Here is a 27747-nt window from a genome sequence, read left to right as displayed (position 1 = left end):
GAGTTCGTTTTTGTGCATGGTGCAAGGTATGGGTCTTATTTCATTTTTTTGCAGATGGATACCAGTTATGCCAGCACCATTTGTTAAAGGGACTGTCTTTTCCCCATTTAACTGACTTTGTGCCTTTGTCAAATATCAGCTGCTCATATGAGGATGGATTTATGTCTGGATTCTCAATTTTGTTCCATTGGTCTATGTATCCGTTGTTGTACCAGTAACCAGGCTGTTTTGTCTACTGTGGCGGTATAATAGGTTCTAAAATCAGGTAGAGTGAGGTCTCCCATTTTGTTCTTTTTCAGTAATGCTTTACTTATCTGGGGCCTCTCTCCCTTCCATATGAAATTGGTTATTTGTTTCTCCATCTCATTAAAAAATGTCTTTGAAATTTGGATAGGAATTGTATCTATATATGGCTTTTGGCAGAATAGACATTTTTACAATATTAAGTGTTCCTATTTTTCCACTTATGTATGTCCCTTTTGGTTTCTTGCAGTAGTGTCTTGTAGTTGCTTTTTCTTTTATAGCTCCTTTTTTTTTTTAAAAAAAAAGTTCTTTCTTTTATAGTTTTATAGCTGTAAACCTAGGTTATTGATTTGAGATCTGTATTCACTTTTAATGAATGTGTTTACAGCTGTAAATTTCCATCTGCACTGTCTGCCTACCTATGTCCCATAAAGTTTGGTGTGCTGCGCTTTCATTTTCATCAATTTCTAAGTATTTTCTGATTTCCCCTTTGATTTATTCTTTGACCCACTGGTTGTTTAATATGTATTCATTTCCACATATTTATATTTTCCAGTTTTCCTTATGTTATTAATTTCTAATTTCACACCAGTGTGATCAAAGAAAATGCTTTCTATTATTTTGATATTTTTTAATTTATTGAGACCTGCTTTGTGTCTTAGCATATGATCTATTCTGAAAAATGATCCATGTGCACTAGAGAAAAAGAATGTGTACTGTGCTGTTGCCGAGTGGAGTGCTCTATATATGTCTGTTAGGTGTAGTTGTTTTATAGCATTGTTCAAATTCTCTGTTTACTTATTGCTTTTCTGTGTAGGTGTTCTAACTATTATTTAAAATGATGTATTGAAGTCTCCAACTATTATTTTAGAACTGTCTGTTTCTCATTTTAATTCTGTTAGTACTAGCTTTATGTATTTGGGGGCTCTGTTTTTACATCCATACATATTTATAATTGTTATATCTTCTTCATGAATTGATCTTTTCATCATTACATAATGTCCCCCCCCCAACTCTTGCAACATATTTTTACTTAAGCCTATTTTGTTTTATATTAAGATACACACCTCAGTTCTCTTTAGTCTACTATTTGTGTGGAATATTTTTTTCCATCCTTTCACTTTCAACCTATTTTTCCATTTGATCTCAAGTATGTCTTTTGTACACAACATATAAATGGAACACGTTTTCTAATCCATTCTGCCTTTAGATTGGAGAGTTTAATCCATTTACATTTAAAGTAATTTCCAATAAGGAAGAGCTTTTTTCTGCTATTTTGTTGTTTTCTTGTGTATTATACCTTTTTTGTTCCTAATTTCTTCCAGTACCATTTTCTTCTGTGTTTAGTTGATTTTTTGTAGCAAACCATTTTATTCCCTTCTTGTTTCCTCATGTTTATTTATTTTAGATATTTTTATGTGGTTGCCATGGAGATTACATGTAACATCCTTACATTATACCAACCTAGCTTAAATTGATACCAACTTAACTTCATTAACATACAGAATTTCTATGCCTCTATCATTCCCCCTTTATGTTGTTGTTAACACAAATTATATATTTAGACATGGATTCAATAAAATAAATTTATAATTTTTTATGTATTTGCCATTTTAAATAATGGAGAACATAACAATTAGAGTTATAAACCAAAAATACTCATACATCTGGCCTTTATCTTTGTCCATGAAATTACTTCTGCTGGAGAGTTTTTTTCTTCATACAACTTTGAGCTACTTTAGTGTCATTTCACTCTGGAGAATTACCCTTAGCATTTCCTGTAGTATAGGTCTGGTTGTAAAGCAAGCACTCTCAGCTTTTGTTTTCTAGAAATGTCTTAATTTTGCCCTCATTTTTTTTCCCCTTATTTTTGAAGGACGGTTTTGCCAGATATAAAACTCTTGTTGACAGTTTTTTTTTTTTTTTTTTAACCTTTTAATATGTCATCATTTCCTTCTGGCCTTTATGGTTTCTCAGGATAAACTAACATTTAATCTTATCGAAGATTACTTGTATGTGATAATTTACTTCTGTTTTTCTGCTTTCAAGACTTTCTAACTTTGGTTTTTAAGAATTTGACTATAAAGCATCTCAGAGTTGGCCTCTTTGGGTTTATACTATCTGAAATAAGTTGAGTTTCTTGGATGTAAAAATTCGTGTCCTTGACCATATTTGGGAAGTCATCTGCCATTATTTCTTCAACTATTCTTTTTTTTCCCTTCTCTATCTATCTTCTGCTTCTGGCACTTGCATAATGTATATGTTGGTTCACTTGATGGTGTCTCTCAACTCCCTTAGTCTCTGTTTACTTTTCTACATTCTTTTTCTTTTTTGTTCTTATGATTTGATAATTTCAATTGTCCTGTCTCCAGTGTGCTGATTCTTTCTTCTGCCAGCTAAAACCTGTCATCTATCCTTTTATTGAAATTCTCATTTTATTCCTGTATGGTTTTCCACATTTTCTTTAGTTTTTGGTTCATGTTTTTATTTAGTTCTTTGAGCATATTTAAAATATTATTGTTTTGAAGTTTTCTAGTCTTTCCATTATTTAGCTTCCACAGGGATGATTTCTGACACTTCTTTTTTTTGTGTTCTTTCAATTGGGTTATAATTTCTTGTTTCTCTGTATGCCTAATTATTTTTTGTTGAAACTGGAACATTTGAATAATTGAAAGTGGGAAGTCTGGAGCTCAGTTTGCCTGGGGATTGTAATTTATTTTTTTAATTGTTGAAGGCTGTCATAGCCCATTTGATTGATGATCTCCCACAATTACTTTTGCAAAGACTGCCTTCTGAGATGACCTAGGACTTTGTTCACCAATCTATTTCCAGAAGTGTTTTGAAAGAAATTTTCTTGTGATCCTAGGAGAATCAAAAAGCAAGAAAATGGGGAAAAACCAACCAAACAAACAAAAATTGTACCAATCTTTGTAAATTAACTGTGTGCCAGGGCCTCCTTCAATGCTTGAAGTGGCTTGCAACAATCTTGGGCTGGCTTGCAGTGAGCCTGAGTTGAAAGCACAGGGTCTTCCCAGATGTTTTCTGTGCATGCATCCTGCCCTGATTATGTGCATGGCCCCCACAATTCTCATGTATACATGGTGCCTCTGAAAAGAAACACTCAGTCTGGTTTCTCCTTCAGCCCTTAGGCATTAATTGTATGCTTCAATCACACTGTTTACTCCTGGTTGGAAATGGGCGGACACAGCCTTCAGGCATTTCACTTACTCCCATTCACTTTCTTTGTGTTCTTATCTGCAAATATATTATATTTCTGTATGTTATAGGCTGAACAATACGTTAGATGCATGTTATTTTATACAATTGTTTTTTCTAATAATTTTTATTGTGCTTTAAGTGAAGGTTTACAAAACAAGTCAGTCTCTCACACAAAAATTCACATACGCCTTGCTACATACTCCCAATTACTCTCCCCCTGATGAGACGACCTGCTCCCTCCCTCCACTCTCTCTTTTCATCCATTTCATCAGCTTCTAACCCCCTCTACCCTCTCATCTCCCTTACAGGCATGAGATACAAACATAGTCTCAACTGTCCACCTGATCCAAGAAGCTCACTCCTCACCAGCATCCCTCTCCAACCCAGTGTCCAGTCCAATCCATGTCTGAAGAGTTGGCTTCGGGAATGATTCCTGTCCTGGGCCAACAGAAGGTCTGAGGTCCATGATCACCGGGGTCCTTCTAGTCTCAGTCAGACCATTAAGTCTGGTCTTTTTATGAGAATTTGGGGTCTTTTATCCCACTGCTCTCCTGCTCCCTCAGGGGTTCTCTGTTGTGTTCCCTGTCAGGGCAGTCATCAGTTGTAGCTGGGCACCATCTAGTTCCTCTGGTCTCAGGATGATGCAGTTGCTGGTTCATGTGGCCCTTTCTGTCTCTTGGGCTCATAATCACCTTGTGTCCCTGGTGTTCTTCATTCTCCTTCGATCCAGGTGGGTTGAGACTCATTGACACATCTTAGATGGCTGCTTGCTAGCATTTAAGACCCCAGATGCCACTCTTCAAAGTAGGATGCAGAATGTTTTCTTAATAGATTTTATTATGCCAATTGACTTAATCATCCCCTGAAACCATGGCCCCCAAACCCCTGCCCCTGCTACGCTGGCCTTCAGAGCATTCAGTTTATTCAGGAAATTACTTTTGGTTTAGTACAGTTGTGCTGAGCTCCCCTGTATTCTGTGTTGTCTTTCCCTTCATCTAAAGTAGTTCTTATCTACTATCTAATTAGTGAATACTCCTCTTCCATTCTTCCTCCCTCCCCCCTCTCATAACCATAAAAGAGCGTTTTCTTCTCAGTTTAAACTATTATTCAAGTTCTTATAATAGTGGTCTGATACAATATTTGTCCTCTTGCAACTGATTAATTTCACCCAGTGTAATGCCTTCCAGGTTCCTCCATGTTATGAAATGTTTCAAAGATTCATTGCTGTTCTTTATCAATGCTTAGTGTTCCATTGTGTGAATATACCTAATTTATTTATCCATTCATCCATTGATGGTCACCTTGGTTGCTTTGATCTTTTTGCTATTGTAAAAAAAAAAAAAAATGTAAACCTCCCCCCAAAAAAGAAAAACCCAGTGCTGTCGAGTCAATTCCGACTCATAACAACCCTATAGGACAGAGTAGAACTGCCCCATACGGTTTCTAAGGAGCGCCTGGCTAATTTGAACTGCTGGCCATTTGGTTAGCAGCCGTAGTACTTAACCACTACGCCACCAGGGTTTCCTGTTATAAACAGTGCTGCAATAAACATGAGTATGCATATATCTGTTCACGTAAAGGCTCTTATTTCTCTAGGATATATTCCAAGGAGCGGGATTGCTGGATCCTATGGTGGTTCTATTTCTAGCTGTTTAAGGAAGCACCAAATCGATTTCCAAAGTGGTTGTACCATCTTACATTCCCACCAGCAGTGTATAAGTGTTCCAATCTCTCCACAGCCTCTCCAATATTTATTGTTTTGTGTTTTTTGGATTAATGCCAGCCTTGTTGGAGTGAGATGAAATCTCATTGTAGTTTTGATTTGCATTTCTCTAATGGCTAATCATCGTGAGCATTTCCTCATGTATCTATTAACTACCTGAATGTTTTGTTTAGAGAAGTGTCTGTTCCTATGTTTTGCTCATTTTTAATTGGGTTATTTCTCTTTTGTAGTTGAGTTTTTTGGAGTATCATGTAGATTTTAGAGATCAGGTGCTGATTGAAAATGTCATAGCTAAAAACTTTTTCTGTAGGTAATCTTTTTACTCTTTTGGTGAAGTCTTTAGATAATAATAGGTGTCTGATTTTTAGGAGTTCCCAGTTATCCAGTTTTTCTTCTGCGTTCTGCCATGTATTAGTGCTCCTAACATTGTCCCTATTTTTTCTTCCATGATCTTTATCATTTTAGATTTTATATTTAAGTCTTTGATCCATTTTGAGCTTGTTTTTGTGCATGGAGTGAGGTATGTGTCTTGTTTCATTTTTTTGCAGATGGATACCCAGTTATGCCAGCACCATTTGTTAAAGAGACTGTCTTTTCCCCATTTAACTGTTTTGGTTCTTTCGTCGAATATCAACTGCTCATATGGGGATGGATTTATGTCTGGATTCTCAATTCTGTTCCATTGGTCCATGTATTTGTTGTAGTACCAGTATCAGGTTGTTTTAACTACTGTGGTGGTATAATAGGTTCTAAAATCAGGTAAAGTAAGGCCTCCGACTTTGTTCTTCTTTTTCAGTAATCCCTTGCTTATCCAGGGCCTCTTTCCATTCCATATGAAGTTGATTATTTGTGTCTCCATCTCATTAAAGAATGTTGTTGGGATTTGGATTGAAATTGCATTAAACGTATAGATCACTTTTAGTAGAACAGACATTTTTATGATGTTAAGTCTTCCTATCCATGAGCAAGGACTCTTTTTCACTTATGTAAGTCTCTTTTGGTTTCTTGCAGAAGTGTCCTGTAGTTTTCTTTGTATAAGTCTTTTACATCTCTGGTAACATTTATTCCTAAGTATTTTATCTTCTTGGGGGCTACTGTAAATGGCATTGATTTGGTGATTTCCTCTTCGATGTTCTTTTTGTTGGTGTAGAGGAATCCAACTGATTTTTGTATGTTTATCTTGTATCCCAATACTGTGCTGAATTCTTGTATTAGTTTCAGTAGTTTTCTTGAGGATTCCCTAGGGTTTTCTGTGTATAAGATCATGTCATCTGCAAACAGAAATACTTTTACTTCTTCATTGCCAATCTGGATGCTTTTTATTTCTTCATCTAGCCTAATTGCTCTGGCTAGGACCTCCAACACAATGTTGAATAAGAGGAGTGATAAAGGGCATCCTTCTCCGCTTCCTGATCTCAAGGGGAATGCTTTAAGGCTCTCTCCATTTAGGGTGATGTTGGCTGTTGGCTTTGTATAAATGCCCTTCATTATGTTGAGGAATTTTCCTTCTATTCCTATTTTGCTGAGAGTTTTTATCATGAATGGGTATTGAACTTTGTCAAATGCCTTTTCTGCATCAATTGATAAAATCATGTGATTCCCGTCTCTTGTTTTATTTACGTGGTGGATTACATTAATTGTTTTTCTAATGTTGAACCATCCCTGCATACCTGGTATGAATCCCACTTGGTCATGGTGAATTATTTTTTTGATATGTTGTTGAATTCTATTGGCTAGAATTTTGTTGAGGATTTTTGCATCTACATTCATGAGGGGTATAGGTCTATAATTTTCTTTTTTGTGTGGTGTCTTTACCTGGTTTTGGTATCAGGGAGATGGTGGCTTCATAGAATGAGTTTGGTAGTATTTCCTCCTTTTCTGTGCTCCGAAATACCTTTAGTAGTAGTGTTGTTAACTCTTCTCTGAAAGTTGGGTAGAACTCTTCAGTGAAGCTGTCCGGGCCAGGGTTTTTTGGTTGGGAGTTTTTTGGTTACCTTTTCAATTTCTTCTTTTGTTATGGGTCTACTTAGTTGTTCTACCTCTGTTTGTGTTAGTTTAGGTAGGTAGTGTGTTTCTAGGAATTCATCCATTTCTTCTAGGTTTTCAAATTTGTTAGAGTACAATTTTTCATAGTAATCTGATATGATTCTTTTAATTTCAGATGGGTCTGCTGTAATATCTCCCATCTCATTTCTTATTCAGGTTATTTGCTTCCTCTCCTGTTTTTCTTTTGTCAGTTTGGCCAGGGGTTTATCCATTTTGTTGATTTTTTCAGAGAACCAGCTTTTGGTCTTGTTAATTCTTTCAATTGTTTTTCTGTTTTCGATTTCATTTAGTTCTGCTCTAATTTTTATTATTTGTTTTCTTCTGGTGCCTGAGGGTTTCTTTTGTTGCTCTCTTTGTATTTGTTCAAGTTGTAGGGATAATTCTTTGATTTTGGCCTTTTCTTTTTTTTGTATGTGTGCATTTATTGATATAAATTGGACTCTCAGCCACTGCTTTTGCTGTGTCCCAAAGGTTCTCATAGGAAGTGTTTTCATTCTCATTGGATTCTATGAATTTCTTTATTCCATCCTTGACGTCTTCTATAATCCAGTCTTTTCCGAGCAGGGTATTGTTCAGTTTCCGAGTCTATGATTTCTTTTCCCTGCTTTTTCTGTTATTGATTTCCACTTTTATGGCCTTATGGCCAGAGAAGATGCTTTGTAATATTTCAATGTTTTGGATTCTCCTAAGGCTTGCTTTATGACCTAATATGTGGTCTACTGTAGAGAATGTTCCATGTGCACTAGAAAATAAAGTAGACTTGGTTGCTGTTAGGTGGAGTGTTCTGTATATATGTCTATGAGGTCAAGTTGGTTGATTGTGGCATTTAGATCTTCCATGTCTTTATTGAGCTTCTTTCTGGATGTCCTGTCCTTCACCGAAAGTGGTGTGTTGAAGTCTCCTACTATTATCGTGTAGCTGTCTATCTCACTTTTCAGTGCTGGTTGAGTTTGTTTTCTGTACCTTGCAGCCCTGTCATTGGGTGCATAAATATTTAATATGGTTATATCTTCTTGGTGTATTGTCCCTTTAATCCTTATATTGTGTCCTTCCTTATCCTTTATGATGGATTTAACTTTAAAGTCTATTTTGTCAGAAATTAATATTGCCACTGCTGCTTGTTTTCGATTGTTGCTGCTTGATATATATATTTTTCCATCCTTTGAGTTTTAATTTTTTTATGTCTCTAAGTCTAAGGTGTGTCTCTTGTAGGCAGCATATAGACAGATCATGTTTTTTAATCCATTCTGTCACTCTCTGTCTCTTCTTTGGTGCATTTAGTCCATTTACATTCAGTGTAATTATGGATAGGTATTTTTTTTTTTTTTTATGAACTTAGTGCTATCATTTTGATGTCTTTTTTTGTGTATTGTTGACAGTTTCTTTTTGCCACTTAACTTTATGTGCTGAGTAGATTGTATATTTGTCCTTTCCTCATATTTGTTGTTGTTGATTTTGTTTCTGCTGAGTCTCTATCTTTTTCTTGTATTATATTTTGATGAGTAGGATAGTTTGTCTCCTTTGTGGTTACCTCATTATTCACCCCTATTTTTCTAAATTTAAACCTAACTTTTATTTCTTTGTATCGCCGTATCTTTCTCTCCATATGGAAGGTGTATGATTACATTTCTTAGTTCCTCTTTATTATTTTAATGTTTTCTTCTTTTATCTAATAACATTATTGTTACCCTGTTTTGAGCTTTCTTTTTTTTTTTTATAATCTTGCTTTTTTTTTTTTATTTCCCTGTCTGGGTTGACTTCTTATTGCTCTGCCCAGTGTTCTAGTCTTGGGTTGATAGCTGATAATATTGATTTTCTAACCAAAGAACTCCCTTTAGTATTTCTTATAGTTTTTTTTTTTTTTTTTAATGAATTCTGTAAACTTGTGTTTATCTGGAAATGTCTGAATTTCACCTTCATATTTAAGAGACAGTTTTGCTGGATATATGATTCTTGGCTGGCAATTTTTTTCCTTCAATTTTTTAAATATGTCATCCCATTACCTTCTTGCCTGCATGGTTTCTGCCAAGTAGTCTGAGCTTATTCTTATTGGCTCTCCTTTGTAGATGACTTTTCATTTATACCTCACTGCTCTTATAATTCTCTCTTTATCTTTGGTTTTGGCAAGTTTGATTATAATATGTCTTGGCGGCTTTCTTTAAAGATCTACCTTATGTGGAGTTCGATGAGCATCTTGGATAGATATCTTCTCATCTTTCACGACATCACGGAAGTTTTCTGGCAACAAATCTTCAACAATTCTCTTTGCATTTTCTGTTATCCCTTCCTATTCTAGTACTCCAATCACTCGTAGGTTATTTCTCTTGATAGAGTCCCACATGATCCTTAAGGTTTCTTCATTTTTTAAAATTCTTTTATCTGATTTTTCTTCAAAGATATTAGTGCCAAGTGATGTATCTTCGAGTTCAGAAATTCTGGCTTCTACTTGCTCAAATCTGCCCCTCTGACTTTCTATTAAGTTGTCTTCTTCTGTAATTTTATTGTTAATCGTCTGAATTTCTGATTGCTGTCTCTCTATGGATTTTTCCAGCTTATTAAACTTTTCATTATGTTCCTGAACAATCTTTCTTATTTCTTCAATTGCTTTATTTGTGTGTTCCTTGGCTTTTTCTGCATATTGCCTCATTTCCTTCCTGATGTCTTTAAGGGTCCTGTATATTTATCTTTTGTATTCTGCCTCTGGTAATTCCAGGAATGCACTTTCATCTAGAAGATCCCTGGATCCTTTGTTTTGAGAGCTTGTTGAGGTGACCATGGTCTGTTTCTTTATGTGACTTGATATTGACTGTTGTCTCCAAGCCATCTATAAGTTATTGTATTAGTTTATATTTGCTTACTGGGTCATGGCCTCTTGCTTTGTTTTGTTTTGATATGCCCAAATGGGTTGTTGGGTGAGTGAGCTTGATTATCTTCCCCTTTGGAGCTCTGACGTCCTGTCCCCAGATGGCTAGAGCTGGTATCAGGGATATCAATCTAGGAATTCATTCAGTTTTCTTGTATGAATTCAGCTCAGTTTTCCAGGTAGCTCATAGTCATGTGTGTGGTACAGGCTCTGTCCTACAGTCTTAGAGGGGCAGGGGTTTGGCATATATACCAGTATCTGATTGCAGCAGGGGACCATGTTCTGAACAAGGCAGGGTGCTGAGAACTGACCCCTGAGTGTCTCTGAGGAAAGTGTGTCCCTCTTCCCTAGAGCATGCCAGTGGGTAGGTTCTGCAGACAGACCATGGGCACCCAAAGTTTTTGGTTATAAGGACTGGGAGGTACCAGTTATCCTTGGACCCCTGTCGCGGGCGGCTGGGTGACCTGAGTGGAGCTATCAGTCCTTAGGTCCCTGGTGTAGGTAGGCAAGGACCTTGTTTAATAGACAAAGCAATGTCAAACATCAAACCTCCACCTTTCCACCTCACAGCTGAAACAGTTGGAGTCCACCAACAAGGGCCTATTCTCCCGAAATAGGCCCACACAGGTCCACATAGAAGGGAAAGGTGCTCAAATGCCACAGACTGTTTATGCCTGGACAGGAGCCACTTCTGTCCTGAGCTCTCCCATTAGGGAGCTTGCAAAATATCTTTTCCCCCAATTGCAAATCTTTTCCTTCCCCAAGGCCAGGAGGATGGCTCTAGGTGCTTAACAGGGCCTATCTCAGGTCCAGGGAATACAGCTGCTGAAGCCAGGTTGGGAGTGCGGAGCGTGGTAAAATATACGCAAGTACTTAGCTTTTGCTGAGAGCACCATTCTCCTCAGGTTCTAGAGGCGTGACTAGGCTGTGTGTCTGGCTGCTTCTCCCTGAGGAAACTGCAGCAGAAAGCTAGTAGCAGCCCACCGCTGCCGTTGCTGCTCCAGGAATGGTGCCTGAGGGCTTCCTGTGATTCAGGTCCAGTAACTCCTCTCTGCTTCTGAACAGTCTCTTCCTCCCCCTGCCCCTCGCTTCATTTTCTAAGCTTGTTTTTGAAGCTCAGGGCTACCAGCTTGTCATAAACATACTCGTTTCTCTTGTTTTTTTAAGGTCTTTGTTGTAAAGAGGGCTCACCAGAAATGTCTGTCTATTCCGCCATCTTGGCTATGCCTCTACAATTGTTTTCAAATCTGTTAGGTGAAGAAAAGAGAAAAAATGTACATTCGTACTACCTTTTATAATGACATAAATACCTTTACCAGGGATCTTTGTGTTCTCTCTCTCTCTGTGTACATGTGGATTCAAATTGCCATCTGAAGTTACTTTTGGCCTGAAGAATTCCCTTCTTATAAGGTGGTTATGCTAGTCACAGTTTCTCTCAGTTTTGTTGATTTGGGAATGTCTTTATTTTCCCTTAATTTTTGAAAGGTAATGTGGCTGGATATAGGATTCTTAGTTGACAGGTTTTCTTGTTTTTGCCTTTGAGCACTTTGAATATGTTATTTCATTGCCTTCTGACCTTCATTTTTTTCTAGCGAGAAGTTAGATGCTAATTTTATCGTGAAATCCTTGTAAGTAATGAGTCATTTTCTCTTGCTACTTTCAAGATTTTCTTCGTCCTTGACTTTCAGCATTTTTACTATGATATGCCGATTTGTGGATCTCTTTTAAAAAAAAAAAATTTTTTTTTCCTACTTGGAGTTCACCTGGATGTATAGTTTAGTGCTTTTAAATAATTTTTGTAAGTTTCAGCCATTATTATTTCAATTTTTTTTCCTGCTCTTTTCTCTCTTTCCCCTCCTTTTGGTGCTCCTGTTACATGTATGTTGGTGCTCTTAATGGTTTCCCACATTTCTCTGAGGCGTTCTTCATCTTTTTTTCTCTCTGTTCTTCAGATTGCATAATTTCTATCAATTTGTCTTCACGTGTGCTAATTATTTCTTATGTCAGTTGAAATCTACTGTTGATCTCCTGTAGTAAATTTTTCATTTCAGTTATTGTACTTTTCAACTCTAGAATTTCCATTTAGTTATTTTTTATAATTTCTAATTCTGTATTGATATTCACTATTTGATGCAACAGTGTTATCACATCTTCCATTACTTCTTTAATCATACTTTCCTTTTGTTCTTTGCAAATATTTATATTGGCTAATTTGAACTCTTTTTCTGTTACATCAGACATCTGGCTGCTCTCACAGGCATTTTCTGTTGCCTGTTTTTTTCCCCAGTGTATGAGTCAGGCTTCTCTGTTTCTTTGACCATCTCATAATTTTTGTTGGAAACTGGACTTATTAGATAATATATTGTAGCAAATCTGAATACCTGTCCACTTTGCCCTTTGGCACCCAGGCATGTTATTGATAGTTGCTTATTTATTTCTTTAGTAAATGGCTGGATTATTTCACAAAGTGATGATGACTCACATTAAAATATCCAGTTTCTCAAAGATGTATCAAAATCTCTCCAACCCCAGGTGGCTGACACCAAAAACATCTTAAAAACATGTTGGAAAATGGCATTTATCACATTATCATTAATAACTAGAAATTTAGTACATTTACACTCAAAAAAATTTATCGTGCTTTAGGTGAAAGTTTACAGTGCAAATTAGTTTCTCACTTTTAAACTTTTACTGAAGATTTTTCCAACTTCTGCAGCCTGAAATTGATTAAACATGCAATCAGGATGCATTGATAATTACTGGTGATTGGAATGCAAAAATTGGACACCAAGAAGAAGGATCAGTACTAGGAAAATATAGCTTTGGTGAGAGAAACAATGTCAGAGATTTCATGATGGAATTTTGCAAGACCAAAGATCTGTTCATTGGAAATACCTTTTTTCAACAACTTAAATGGCAGCTATACACTTGGACCTTACCAGATGAAATACACAGGAATCAAGTCAACTACATCTGTGAACAAAAACAGTGGAGAAGCTCAATATCATCAGTCAGAACAAGGCAACACTTGGGGCAATTCTCAAAAACTGAAGATTCACTTTGGTATTTTAATGAAGCTCCTTCCCTACCGATGCAAAAATATAGTTTATTGTTAAAAATATGTTGCTGCATAATTACTGAAACAGAATGATTTGAATCTCTGATTTTTTTTCTAACTTTTACTCAACTATACTACAGTGTCAATAACCCTAAAACATATTCTGTCATATTTACGTGGGAAAACTACTGAGACGGAAAGGCATAACTTGAATGGATGATAACAGAAGATAAAGAGATTTCAGTAGAAAAAATAAGTTTACATTCACTTTCCATTCTTTCAAAGAGGAAATTAAGTATATTGTTTGTTTTTCTAGAGAATTTATTTATTTATTGGCATTATCCTTTTCCCTTCACACTTGAGAAGCAAGCCACGGTTAGGATTCAGCTTTGCCCTAATAATCCTGAAGGAGAGAAGATAGAGTGAGCTAAACACCATTGAAACTGCCTCCACGAATTACGACGAATAGCTGGTGGAAGAGAAGTGCTCCAGTAAGAAGAAGTTGCTGTTGAGTAGACCGTAGAACTGTGCTCTACAGGGTTTTTCAGTGGCTGATTTTTTTGGAAGCAGATTTATTTTGGGGCACTTCTGGGTGGACTCAAACTTCTAACCTTTTGGTTAGCACCCAGGCACATTTACACCACCCAGGGACTCCAGAGAAGTGACCACACCCTGAGAAACCTAACAGTGTTTGATGACTCTTTTCCTGCAGTAATGATGGTTCTTTCTGATGGAACCAGGGGTCCTTAGTGCGGTTACTCAGCACTCCATCTCTTCATTTATGCAACAAGAATATGCTGGAACTCTGCTGGGCAATAGCACAGAAGATGCATAAGATATGGCCTCTATCTTCAAGGAGATTAGAGTCCAGGAGGGGGAGAGAGCTGCAGAGACAAATTAGTACAAGACCATCACAGGTGCAGTAATGGAGGTAATATAGGTAAGATAGCATATGGAAAATATGTGTGTTATAGAGCAATATTCTCATCTTGATATAGAAGATCTGCCCCCAGATTTTATATCCAAGAGCATCTCTGATCAGGTATAAAAAAAAAAATAGGTAATGATAATTTGAAAGAAACAGTTGGTTAAAAAGTTCAACTTACATAAATGTCTTGCGACGATTTTTCTGCCACCAGAATTTTTAAAACCCTGCTCTAACTGGTGACGTCCCATGCTTGCTAGTATGTCTGCCTTTAGTAAATCTGGATGCACCCATCTGTCTGAGGGACCCAGAGTGTAGTTGATTTTGTTTCACCAAGCACATCATCAACTTCCCTTTTTTTACACACCTGCCACGTTATTAACAGAATTTCTGAACTATTTTCAGACTTCTCTTCAATACATTTTACGCTAGAGTTCTCAAACCAATTTTGTGTGTGAGAAACAGGTAAGATATACGCACGTGCACTAGAATGTGTTTGTTCCCTTCCCAGCCTCCGTTCCTACAGTTAAGCCCATCCCCACCATGCTGTGAGTGTTGGCAGCTACAGGCTCACAGCTGCCTGCAGCCCACCTCCTGGGAGACTTGCCCTCAGGTGCTGGCAGCCACTTTTGGGAAGATTACCGCCTCCACCTCCACCACCACAGTCTGCAGCCAATGAGTGACGAACTACTGACTGGGGTATGATAGGCCAACCCCTTACTCAGGGAGACAACTGTTGTGGTGCAATGTAGGCTCTAGTGACACTTACCCTCAGGCATCAGGTAAAGGCTATTCTGTAGGGAGTCCACATTCTTGTTTACCTCTCTCCCCTTCCCTCTTCTGTTTCACTCCCTGCCTTAGAGAGTTTTTCTGAAGAGCGTTTCCTCAAAAATACACACATACATACCCCTTTCTTAGGCTCCATTCCTAGGGAGTCTGACCCAGCTCAGCATATTAATCTCATGTTGTTGTTGCTAGTTGATGCTGAGTTACCCCTGTGCACTATGGAAGGAAAGACTGCATGGTCCTGCACCATCCCCAGGATCAGTTGCCAATTGGACTGTTGTGATCCGTGGGATTTTTAATGACTGATTTCAGAATTAGATCACCAGGCCTTTCTTCCTAGTCCATCTTAGTCTGGAAGCTCCACTGAAACCTGTTCAGCATCATAGCAACATGCTGGCCTCCTCTGACAGATGGGTGGTGGCTGCCCATGAAGTATATTGGCCAGGAATCAAACCCAGGTCTTCTGCAGGGGAGGCAATAATTCCACCACTGAGACACCGTTGCCTCATATTAATCTCATAATTATGCATATTGTGTGTTTTGCTCATTTTATGGAGAAGCAAACTGAGAGAGAGAAGCAAATATGATTGTTTGCAGCTTTTGAAGGAAATGGTTAAGCAGAAGGCCTGCACTCCATTCATTCTCTTTACAGGAGAGCAAGAAGACCAGGGCAGGGTAGGGGAGCAGGGCAAATTCCCTGGTAAACTTGGGAGGTTGGAACAGTGCACCAAAGTACCTGAAGGTGAAACTGGGAGGGCTTGAAGATGCCTCAGGTGCAGGAACCAAGGGAGGTGTGGCTGCAGAGACTGTTCTGTGGTCATGGCCTTACCTGAGCATGTAACTATGTGCAAGTGAGGTGTGCTGCCTTCACGCTTTCACGGTATTTTGACTAAGTCTCCTCTTGTCCAATTTTAATTGCCTGAGGTACATGTGAACCTTTGGAATTATCTAAGCCTTCTTTTCTAGCAAACAATGAACAATGCAGAATTCCAAAAAAGGACCCATAACTACTCTGATAAAGAAAGGAATTGAGGTGGGACTTGTGACTCCTACTAGCTCCCTGAACAATCCTGTCTGGAACAGTACAGAAGGCAGATGGCTCCTGGGGGTTAATAGTAGACTCTGGAAGATTGAAAAAGTGATTCCTCTGATAGCTTCAGCTCTACTTATTATAGTATAACTAAAACTAAACCTATGTAGAAAGGCCAGGGGGGATTGGGGTGCCTTTGTTGCTGAAAGTGAAGAGGACTTGAAGCACTTATGAAGAACAAAGACCATAGTCTTCAGTATGGATTACACCTTAACATAAAGAAAACAAAAATATTCACAACTGCACCAATAAACAACATCATGATGAATGGAGAAAATATTGAAGTTGTCAAGGATTTCATTTTACTTGGATCCACAATCAATACCCATGGAAGCAGCAGTCGAGAAATTAAATGACGTATTGTGTTGGACAAATCTGCTGCTTCTAAAACCCCTTTAGAGTGTTCAAAAGCAAAGATGTCACTTTGAAGACTAAGGTGTGCCTGACCCAAGCCGTGGTATTTTCAGTCGCCTCATATGCACGTGAAAGCTGGAAAATGAATAAGGGAGACCGAAGAGTTGACGCCTTTGAATTATGATCTTGGCAAAGAATATTGAATATACCATGGACTCCCAGAAGAAAGAACAAATCTGTCTTGGAAAAAGTACAGCCAGAATGCTCCTTAGAAGCAAGAGTGGTGAGACTTTGTCTCACACATTTGGACATGTTATGACAGGGCACCCACCTCTGGAGAAGGACACCATGCTTTGTAGAAGACCCTGAACAAGATGGATTGACATACTGGCTGCAACAATGGACTCAAACATAGCAATGATTGTGAGAATGGTGAAGGATCAGGCAGTGTTTGGTTTTGTTGTACATAGGTTCTCTATGAATAGAAACAGACTCAATGGCACCTAACAACAATGACAAGAACGTTTTCTTTTTGATCTCAGTTTCAGAGTCTAGCTAAGCAGTTTACATTGTCATTGAAGGAAGCCAAATGTGCACTTACACTTTTGCCATAGAAATATTTGAATTTGCTGGCGTATTGTCACAATCTAGTGAGGCAGAATAAGGCTTGATTACCATCAAAAGCAAGTTGTTACACTACACTCTTGACATCATGAGAATTGCCTGCTTAGAGGACTTTCAGGGAGGCTTAAGGGCTATGGTCAATCTGACAACAATAGAGGCTGGCTAACAGCTGCAGCTAAAATTCAAGGCCCAGGCCAATATGAGAAATATGTGAGCTGGAGCAGCCAGGAACACTTCTCAAAATGTAAGAAATCATCTGTTAACAAATCTGCCAACAGGCAAGAAACTCAGATACAAGCAGGATTGGCTATTCAGGTTTTGTCAAAAATCAGACTCCTCATCTAGAAATTCTATTGAATCTTATTCACAAACTGCCAGAAAGAAATCTAAATTTCTGTGGGGCTCTGAGTAGGACCAAGTGTTAAAAATTTGACGAAGGTTAGTGACACAGAAGCCCTACTCAGTTCTTAGGAAGGGACTGCTCAGATGATATTATAAGTATCTGTCATGAGGTGCTGTTGAGTCGGTTCTGACTCATAGAGACCCCACGCACAACAGAAAGAAACAATGTCCAGTCCTGTGCCATTATCACAATTGTTGCTATTTTTTCAGCCTGCTGTTGCAGCCATGGTATAAATCCATCTTGCTGAGGGTCGTCCTCTTTTTTGATGACCCTCTACTTTACCAAACTTGATGTCCTTTTCCAGGGACTGGTCCCTACCGATAACATGTCCAAAGTATGTGAGATGAAGTCTTTCCATCCTTGCTTCTAAGAAGCAGTATCTACAGCCAGAATATTTGCAGAATGCAGCTTTGGGCAGAAATCAAATATGTTACCCAATGGGCAACTCTCAAAATCTGCCCTGAAAAAAATTGCTAGCTTAGTACTTGGTTTAGTTAAAACTGCTTTCACCTTAGAAAAGTATCAGCTAATTTGAGGTCAATAATACTGAACATGCCTTTGATGATGCCAGAGAAACAGTTGAGCAGGGAAGAAGCAGTCTAGCAGATTTTACGCATAAGAAGGAAGGGGTATATACAAGAGCACGCCAAGGGGGAAACTCCAGGGGGTGCTCACCACATATAGAAGTAGGTTGCTTCACTGCCTGTAGGGCAATGATAGAGGCTTGTGAGGACCTCCCTGGCCTCATCTCTGTCTGAACCTTACAGCTTTTCTCCCACCTGAGGTAAGGCCTGTTTCACTGCCGTGTTCAAACATCACTGATTGGAGTTTCTGATTGAGGGCCACTTTGCTGTGTGGGAATCGGCAGTAACCTACAGAGCGTAAAACCTCAAGTGAAGTAGGCAATGCAAATCTGCACAAGAGGCAGACTGGGGAGTTGTCTACGTAACACTGGAAGTGGAGTAAGGCTTCTGTCTTCAGGTAGTTGTTTGGATGCTTATAAATTCTTGATCAGAGCCATTGAAAACCATATGGAGCACAATTCTACCCTGAAACACATGGGGTTGCCATAAGTCAGAATAGACTTAATAACAACTGGCTATAGCCAGTGCCCTTGTTATATGCTTAGGCACTTTGGCCTTAGATGACTGGACATAAAGAAGATGCTTGTATGAGGCACTCTGTTTTAGAACACCATACAGGAATTTAGAGGACAAATTAGAGGGTCATCTAATTTAGAGGACAAATTAGAGGGTTATCTAGAGTCCCATAAAAACAAAACAAAGCAAAACAGTTGCTGGCTCACAAAGGGATTGGAGGACTAAGGAAGACGCCTTAGTCATATCCCTAGCTAGTAGCTTCGCGGGTGGATGAAACAAATGCAGGAATGAATTTAGGCCATGCATTGATGGACAGAGATGACACATTCCCCTTGGACCTGATGACTAATGTGATAAGAAACTGTACCTTTGTCATTAAGAAAGAAATCCCTTGAAAAAGCTTGAGTCAGAATCCTTGAGGGCTAGAACCTGTGCACAGCTGGTAAGTGGATTACATTCTATCGTTACTGGTAGTCCCAGAGGGCTACAAATGCGTTAAGCGGGATTGAAACCATACTCCATTGGGTAAATTGAAGCAACCTTGGCAAATACAAAGAAAAATTTGGAGGAGCAAATTATTCATCAGTTCGATCCACTTGGATGTATTTCTTCTGGCTAAGGTACATGTCTTTCTTCTGCTGATGTACAGAAATGAGCAAAGAAAAATATTATCATCTGGCTATATCACATTCCTTCTCACCCACAGCAGGGGCCTCGCTGGGAAAATGGGATGGGACTTGAAACAGTTGTTTCTGAAAACATGTTGAAAAAGATTTTAAGGGTTGGATTAGTCATTTATGTGATTGAACATGAGGGGAAATAAAGTGAGGCCTCCACTGGATGATTTCTAAGATCTAGGGATGGGAATGAGGGTGTTAGGAAGGAGGAAACTACACAACTTTAAAATTTCCCACATTATAAAATATTTTTCATCTTGCCTGATCTGGTCATATCAGGCCTTGGGTTTAGATATAGATGTGCCCAAAGAAGCTGATAAAAATGAACAAGACACAATATCTATGCCATTAAATCTGGCAGTATATATTGGGTTGTACAAATAGTTAATGCTCTCAGCTGTTAACCTAAAGATTGGCAGTTCGAGTCTACCCAGAAGAAAAGCCTGATGATCTATCTACAAAAAAAAAAAAAAATCATGAAAACCTTGGGGAGCACAGTTCTACTCTGACACACATGCAGTTGTCATGAGTCAAAGTTCACTCTATGGAAAATTTTTTTTTTTTTTAATTCCTAAAGGTACTTTTGGGTGGGTCATAACTTCACTCCATGTAGCCATATTTGGGCTAACTATAAATGTCATTCCATTTCCAAGCAGCATTCTTTACCTTTTAAATACTCTGATGTCTTTCTGGGAGTGGAGCCAAGAAGAAGCAATAGCACAGCTGCTGTTATTACCAGCTGTTGTCATTGTTAGGTGCCATCAGGTTGATTCCAACTTAGTGACCTTATGTACAACAGAACGAAACACTGCCTGGTCCTGCACCATCCTCACAAATCATTGTTATGCTTGAGCCCATTGTTGTAGCCACCATGTCAATCCATCTCATTGAGGGTCTTCCTCTTTTTTGCTGACCCACTACTCTACCCAAGCATGACGTCCTTCTCCAGGGACTGGTCTCTCCTGAGAACATGTCCAAAGTATGTGAGATGAAGTCTCTCCATCCTTCCTTCGAATGAGCATTCTGCTTATAATTCTTCCAAGACAGATTTGTTTTTTCTTCTAGCAGTTCATGGTATATTCAATATTCTTCACCAACACCATAATTCAAAGGCATCAAGTCTTCTTCATCTATTGCTAACTAGATGGGTACATCTGCTGACTCAAAAATTTAACCTTGGGAGGAAATGGCATGTCAGAAGGGTAATCATTGAAATCAGGGAGAGATCATCACAGAAGCAAGAAGCACTTGCAAAGGGGTCACAGTCCCAGGGAGGGGTGCGATCACTCTATTTCCATAACAGCATTTCAGAGCAGCAGAGTAACACTCTTAGCTGTCTCTCTCAGAGCTAGCACTGGCCAATGTTGGGAGAAACCTCAGGACCTTTGTCCTCGGAAAACGGAAATTGGACCCCTTGCTGATTTACAAGCTCTACTTAAAAGCTCTGCCTGGACAATTTGGAGAAATGAAGTGCTGCTGCAGTCCCTGGTGACTTAAATACAGGTAACTGACTACAGCTCTCATTTGACTTGTGGTTAGTGAATAAATTAATTGAATAATTACTCTAATTATTATTACTCTAATAATCACTCTATTATAATGGAACACCATACTCATCAACAATAGTGGGTAAGAGATTTTATCCTCACCCAGCAAGGACTATGGGATATACCAATCACTATGGGAACTGATGTCTTTAAAAGTCAGTGGCTGGGATTGTAACAGGGTTGGGCTAGGGGATGAACAATCACCTCTAGTCGCCACCCCAGTCACTGGAAATGTGTGAAGCCCGGAAAAAGACCATTCCTGTTTAGAATGGAATGGAAAATTCTAACTGATGTATGGCCTGTAAGACATTACTTTAATCTCTCTGCCCTAATTATGTGGTATAGCAACTTATTTCTTAGTTTACTGATAGCATTAAATGCAAATCAGACTTATGTAGACAATGCCCTCTGGGATGAAAAATATTTGGGGAGGCTGATTTTTAAAAGCCCCAAATTTATGTAATATCCATGGAAACTGACCAAAAAAGGAAGTAAATTTGGCTTTAGAAAATTACACCTCAAATATCTCCATTGACATATACAGAAAAGCTCAAATAAATATGAATGATGACAGAAGAAGTATAACTGAGGTGATAAAAACTATCAAAACACTTGTGAGAAAGTATGGTTGTGATTGTTGCTGTGTGCTGTCAAGTCGATTCCAACTCACAGTGGCTCTATAGTACAGAGTAGAACTGCCCCATAAGATTTCCTAGGCTGTAATTATTAATCTTTAAGGGAGTTGATTGCTAGGTCTTTTCTCTGTCAGATCAGCAAGTGTGTCCTTTTGTTTTTTTTTTGTGAATTTGAATTTTGTTCTAAATTTTTCTCCTGCTCTGTCTGGGACCCTCTATCGTGATCCCTGCCAGAGCAGTTGGTGGTGGTGACTGGGCACCATCTAGTTGTTCTGGGCTCAGTCTGGTAGAGGTTCTGGTAGTTGTGATCCATTAGTCCTTTGGACTTATCTTTCCCTTGTGTCTTTGGTCTTCTTCATTTTCCTTTGCTCCAGCTGGGATGGGACCAGTAGAGTATCTTAGATGGGACCAGTAGATGTATCTTAAATGGCTGCTGTTTATGAAATGCTTTTAGCCCGATGTACCTGGTGTCTAAGAATCTTAAGGAAAACAAACCTGAAATCTATGGACTTATGAAACATGGCTCTCTGGAAAATGTCACCTAAGCTATGTAACTAGGTGAGTTTAAAATGAAAATGTTTCATGACAAAAACGTCCTTCTAATTCTAAGTATGTACCTGAATATATACTTGGAGACAGAACATTTTCATCACCCCAGAAATAAACCCAGTACCTGTTAGCAGTTACTCTCAGTTCCCCTCTCCACTCAGCCCTCAGCAACCACAAATCTTACTTTCTGTCTCTGTGGATTTGCCTATTCTGGATGTTTAATATAAATGGAATCATACTAGCTGTGGCCTTTTATGTCTGGCTTCTTTTACTTGGCATAATGTTTTCAAGATTCATTTATGTTGTAGCATGTATCTGTACTTCATTCCTTTTTAATGATTGAATAATAATCCATTGTATGGATATACTATATACACTATATTTCCATTCATCAGTTGATAGGGTTGTTTCCTCTTTTTTGCTGTGCAAATTATGCTGCTATCAACACTGGCTGCCATTAGCCTTCTACTATACTTTCACTGTCATGTATTTATCCATTCTTCTGATAATCCGTTTATTCTACTGATATATATTTTAAGGTAAATTATAGAAATCGGTGTATTCCCTGCTAAATATTTTAATTTGAATATCATTCACTAGATTTCAGTATTTGTTTAGAGTTTTTTCCTTTTTATGTAAAATTTTCATGCCATGAAAAACAGAAATCTCCAGTGTGCATTTGCTAAGTTTTGTCAAAAGCATACACCTGGGTAATCAACTCGATGGCACTGCGGTTGGTTGGGTAACCCAAACTCCTATCAAGATATGGGGCATTACTTTCACCCCAAAAATTTCCATCATTCCCCCTCCCAGTCAATAAGCCCTACCACCACTGAAAACTGCTGTTATAATTTTCCACTACAGATATGATTAAATAATATATGCTTGGGTTAAAAATAATAATTTCTGTTTTAAGAATTAATATAACTCCTTCATTTTTGATGAGCCTAGGCATGACTGAGCTTAGTACTTACTTAATATTTCATATTTTCTATTTATCATTCTTTGCTTGTTTCCCCCCTTTCCTGCCTTTGTTCCTTTCCTCTTCAACTTATTTAAATATTTTATATTCTCATTCTGTTCTATAAAGGTGAACTTTTTGTCTCATGCAATAAAATGTATATTTTTTTCTAACAATGTCCAATTTTAACTAGTAATTATATCCTTCAATGGAACAAGATAAGAAAATTGGTGTGTTTAATATACAGAAAGACTTAGGGACAGTGCTCCCTTCCCTAAGTCTTTTAATACATTTTATTGTTATCAAATGGAAGCTTCAGTTTAGATAATTAATATATGTTCAGATTTGCCAATAGTTCTTACTAATTTCTTGGATTGTCATTGCTTCTGGAATGCCACAACTTCTTTTAGGGATAATATTTTTCTCATTGATGTACATTCTCATGAAATTCTTGCAGAAGGAGTTTTGGTGGTAAATATTCTGAAGTTTTGCATGTTTAATTTTTTTTTTAATCTTCATAATTTGGCTAAGATTAGAATCCCAGGGTCAAAGTTTGAGTATTTTTTTTTCAGTATCTTATTGTCTCCAGTGCTACTTATTAGAAGACTAGTATCAGTGGACTCATTCTAATTTTCTTCAGCTTCAAGTTGAAGAAAATTAGAACAAGTCCATGAGAGCCAAAATATGATCTTGAGTATATCTCAGCTGAATTTAGAGAATCTCAAGAATAGATTTGACAGGTTGAACACTAATGACCAAAGACCAGATGAGTTGTGGAATGACATCAAGGACATCATACTTGAAGAAATCAAGAGGTCATTAAAAAGACAGGAAAGGAAAAAAAGACCAAAACAGATGTCAGAAGAGACTCTGAAACTTGCTCTTGAAAGTCAAGTAGCTAAAGAGAAAGGAAGAAATGAAGAAGTAAAAGAGCTCAAGAGAAGATTTCAAAGGGCAGCTTGAGATGACAAAACAAAGAATTATAATGAAATGTGCAAAGACCTGGAGATAGAAAACCAAAAGAGAAGAACACGTTCAGCATTTCTCAAGCTGAACGAACTGAAGAAAAAAATTCAAGCCTTGCGTTGCAATATTGAAGGATTCTATGGGGAAAATGTTAAATGACGCAGGAAGCATCAAAAGAAGATGGAAAAAATACACAAAGTCACTATACCGAAAAGAATTGGTCAAGGTTCAAACATTTTAGGAGGTAGATTATGATCAAGAATTGATGGTACTGAAGGAAGAACTCCAAGCTGCACTGAAGGCATTGGTGAAAAACAAGGCTCCAGGAATTGGCGGAATACCAGTTGAGATGTTTCAACAAATGAATGCAGCACTGGAAGTGCTCACATGTTTATGCCAAGAAATTTGGAAAACAAGTATCTGGCCACCCAACTGGAAGAGATCCATATTTATGCCCGTTCCCAAGAAAGGTGATCCAACAGAATGTGGAAATTATAGAACAATATCATTAATATCACACTTAAGTAAAATTTTGCTGAAGATCATTCAAAAGTGGCTGCAGCAGTATGTCAACAGGGAACTGCCAGAAATTCAAGCCAGATTCAGAATAGGATGTGGAACCAGGGATATCAATGCTTGTGTCAGATGGATCCTGGCTGAAAGCAGAGAATAGCAGAAAGATGTTTATCTGTGTTTTACTGTCTGTGCAAAGGCATTTGACTGTGTGGATCATAACAAATCATGGTTAACATGGTGAAGGATGGGAATTCCAGAACACTTAATTGTGTTCATGAGGTACCTGTACTTAGATCATGAGGCAGTCATTTGAACATAACAAAGGTGTACTGCATGGATTAAAGTCAAGAAACGTGTACATCAGGGTTGTATTGTTTCACGATAGCTATTCGATCTCTGTGTTGAGCAAATAATCTGAGAAGCTGGACTATATGAAGAAAAACCAGCATCAGGATTGGAGGAAGACTCATTAACAACCTGCATTATGCAGATGACATAAACTTGCTTGTTGAAAGCGAAGAGGACTTGAAGCATTTACTGAAGATGATCAAAGACCACAGCTTTCATAACGGATTACACCCCAACATGAAGGAAACAAAAGTCCTTACAATTGGAACAATAAGCAATATTATGATAAATGGAGAAAAGACTGACGTTGTCAAGGATTTCCTTTTACTTAAATGCACATTCAACATCCATGGAAGCAGCAGTCGAGAAATCAAAAGATGCATCGCATTGGGCAAATCAGCTGCAAAAGACCTCTTTAAAGTGTTAAAAAGCAAAAATGTCACCTTGAAGACTAAGATACGCCTGACCCAAGCCATGGTATTTCCAGTAGCCTCATATGCATATGAAAGCTGGACGACGAATAAAGAAGACCAAAGAAGAATTGAAGCCTTCATGTTGTGGTGTTGGTGAAGAATATTGAATATACCATGGGCTGCCAAAAGATGGAACAAGGGTGTCTTGAAAGAAGTACAACCAGAATGCTCATTGGAAGCAAGGATGGTGAGACTACAGCTCGCATACTTTGGACATGTTGTCAGGAGGGATCAGGCCCTGGAGAAGGACATCATGCTTGGTAGAGGGTCAGCGAAAAAAAGGGAGACCCTTGATAAGATGGATTGACATAGTGGTTGCAGTAATGACCTCAAGCTTAACAACAATTGTGAGGATGGTGCGGGACAGAGCAGTGTTTTGTTCTGTTGTGCATAGGGTTGCTACGAGTCGGGAACAACAACATCAGTGAATTCTTAGTCATTTGTAGGTAATTTTTGTTGTTCTTTGGAAGTTCTTAGGCTTTTTCTTCAAAATTTTTGGTGTCCTGAAAATATACGAAAGGTGGTGTGGTTTTTGCTTTTCTTGTTCAGCAGTCAGTAAGAAATTTTTAATCTCAGAACTCATGTCTTTCTGAGATTAGGGTAATTCTCCTATGTCATTTCTTTTCTTCTTCTTCTTTTTTTTTTTTTACTGTGCTTTAGATGAAAGTTTACAGCTCAAGTCAATTTCTCATTCAAAAATTTATACACGTATTGCTTTGTGACACTGGTTGCAATCTCCACAAGGCGACAGCACAGTCCCCCTTTCTGCCCAGGGTTCTTTGTGTCCATTTGTCCAGTTCCTGTCCTTTTCTGCCTTCTCGTCTTGCTTTTGGATGGGAGTTGCTCATTTGGTCAAAAATATGGAATGCTTCCTGAATTTGTCTGTTATCCTAGCAGATGACATGCTAGTCTTCTCTGTATCATTCCAATTTTAGTACATGTGCTGTGGAAGCAAGCACCATTCTCCTGTGTCATTTCTTTAAATGTCATTTATCCCTCATTTGGTATATTCTTACCTTCTGGAGCTACTCTAAAACGAAATTTTGGATCTATTCTACAAAGTCTTTTAAGTTTTCTTTCATACTTTCTCTCTTCTTCTTCTTTTTTTTCTTTGTATGCTTCCTGGGAGAATTCTTGACTCATTCTTCTTACTACGCCTGTCTTCACCTGAGTGTGTTCTACTTTTCAGACCATCTCTTGAGGTTTCATTTCAATAACCAAATTTTAATTTCCATGATCTGTAGTTTGTTATTCTTATGACTTTATAGCCTTTTGCATGTCTCCTGAGGATGTTAATTTTGCTATTTCTTTTTAAGGCTCTATTTGGCTTACTCTATTAGCTCTATTTCCCCCATTGCAAGTTCTTCCTAGTGTTGACCTTATTCTCTCTCTCATGCGTGTGTTGGTTTTCCTCAAATATCTCATTATTCCCAATCATCTGATTTTTTGTAGTGGAGATTTTATTTTCAATTGTCTGGCTGTAGTATTCCTGCAACCTACCAGAACACTGTTTAACTGAAAGTGTGAGGGGAAACACGGTGTGCTGATAGGACTGCACCATAGTGCCCATTCTTTCTGAGTGTGTGTGCTCCTCATTCCTCCAGGTATCACAGTCACATGCACATTGTCCATTCCTCATACTCTCTAATCTAATCTTCCACAGGAACTCCTTCATATTGTAACAACCACTCCTCTCACTGTGACTAGTCAATAGGACAGAGATTGGTCAGCTGGGCTGCTCTTATGAATGACTGTGTTTATTGCTTCTGGTACCCATCATACTCTAGGTGTAGAGTTTTTTTGGTACAAATCTCACATTTTTTATCATGCATAAATTTTTGTGTTGTGTCTTTTTTTTAAACTAATTCAATCCTTGTGATTTTTTTCATTTAGGGATTTTTTCCAAGCTCTGGCCCCCATAGAGTGTTCCATCTTGTTTTTAAGTGCAGTTATGCAATACTCTCCCTCTCTATGTATACACACACACATATATACAGATACAGATACATATACAAAACCCAAAACCAAATCCACTGCTTTTGAATCGGTTTTAACTCATAGCAACCCTATAGGACAGAGTCATTTGCCCCATAGGGTTACCAAGGAGCAGTTGGTGGATTTGAATTGCTGACCTTTTGGTTGGCAGCTGCACCACTAGGGCTCCATATAGATAGTGAGGTGTGTATATATATATATATAAAACCAAAAAAAAAAAAAAAAAAACCATTGCTGTTGAGTCAATTCCTACTCATAGTGACCCTATAGGACAGAGTAGGACTGTCCCACAGGGTTTCTAAAGAGTGGTTGGTGGATTCAAACTGCTAACTTTTCAGTTAGCAGCCGAGCTCTTAACCACTGTGCCACCATATATATATATATATATATATATATATATATATATATATATATATATCTTAGTTCCTGTTGACTTGGTCCCTGACTTGTGGCGACTCCATACACAACAGAATGAAATGCTGCCCAGTCATAGGTCATCTCCATGATTGGTTGTGGATTGGACCATTGTGATTCATAGGGTTTTCACTGGCTGTTTTTTGGAAGTAGATCACCAAGCCTTCCTTCCTAGTTCATCCTGATCTGGAAGCTCTTTTGAAACCTGTTCAGCATCACAGTCACATGCAAG

General features: G+C 38.2%; 1 protein-coding gene and 1 non-coding gene across 2 annotated transcripts in view; both read right to left on the bottom strand.

Moving 5' to 3' along the window:
- Positions 1-894: 894 nt before the first annotated feature.
- Positions 895-27747, bottom strand: part of LOC100654991 (OX-2 membrane glycoprotein-like) — a 140469-nt gene continuing 113616 nt past the window's right edge. Inside the window, exon 7 of the transcript XR_010317853.1 lies at positions 895-14036. The gene's annotated coding sequence lies outside the window, so the exon portion shown is untranslated. The remainder of the gene's footprint in view (positions 14037-27747) is intronic.
- LOC111751458 (U6 spliceosomal RNA) lies at positions 25961-26065 on the bottom strand. Its single transcript, XR_002786577.1, has one exon. It is a non-coding gene; the product is annotated as a U6 spliceosomal RNA (small nuclear RNA).

Source organism: Loxodonta africana, chromosome 1 (genome assembly GCF_030014295.1).
Source record: "Loxodonta africana isolate mLoxAfr1 chromosome 1, mLoxAfr1.hap2, whole genome shotgun sequence".
Lineage (NCBI taxonomy): Eukaryota > Metazoa > Chordata > Mammalia > Proboscidea > Elephantidae > Loxodonta > Loxodonta africana.
The sequence above is the reverse complement of the archived record's forward strand: the minus strand, read 5'-3'. Positions and strand labels throughout refer to the sequence as shown.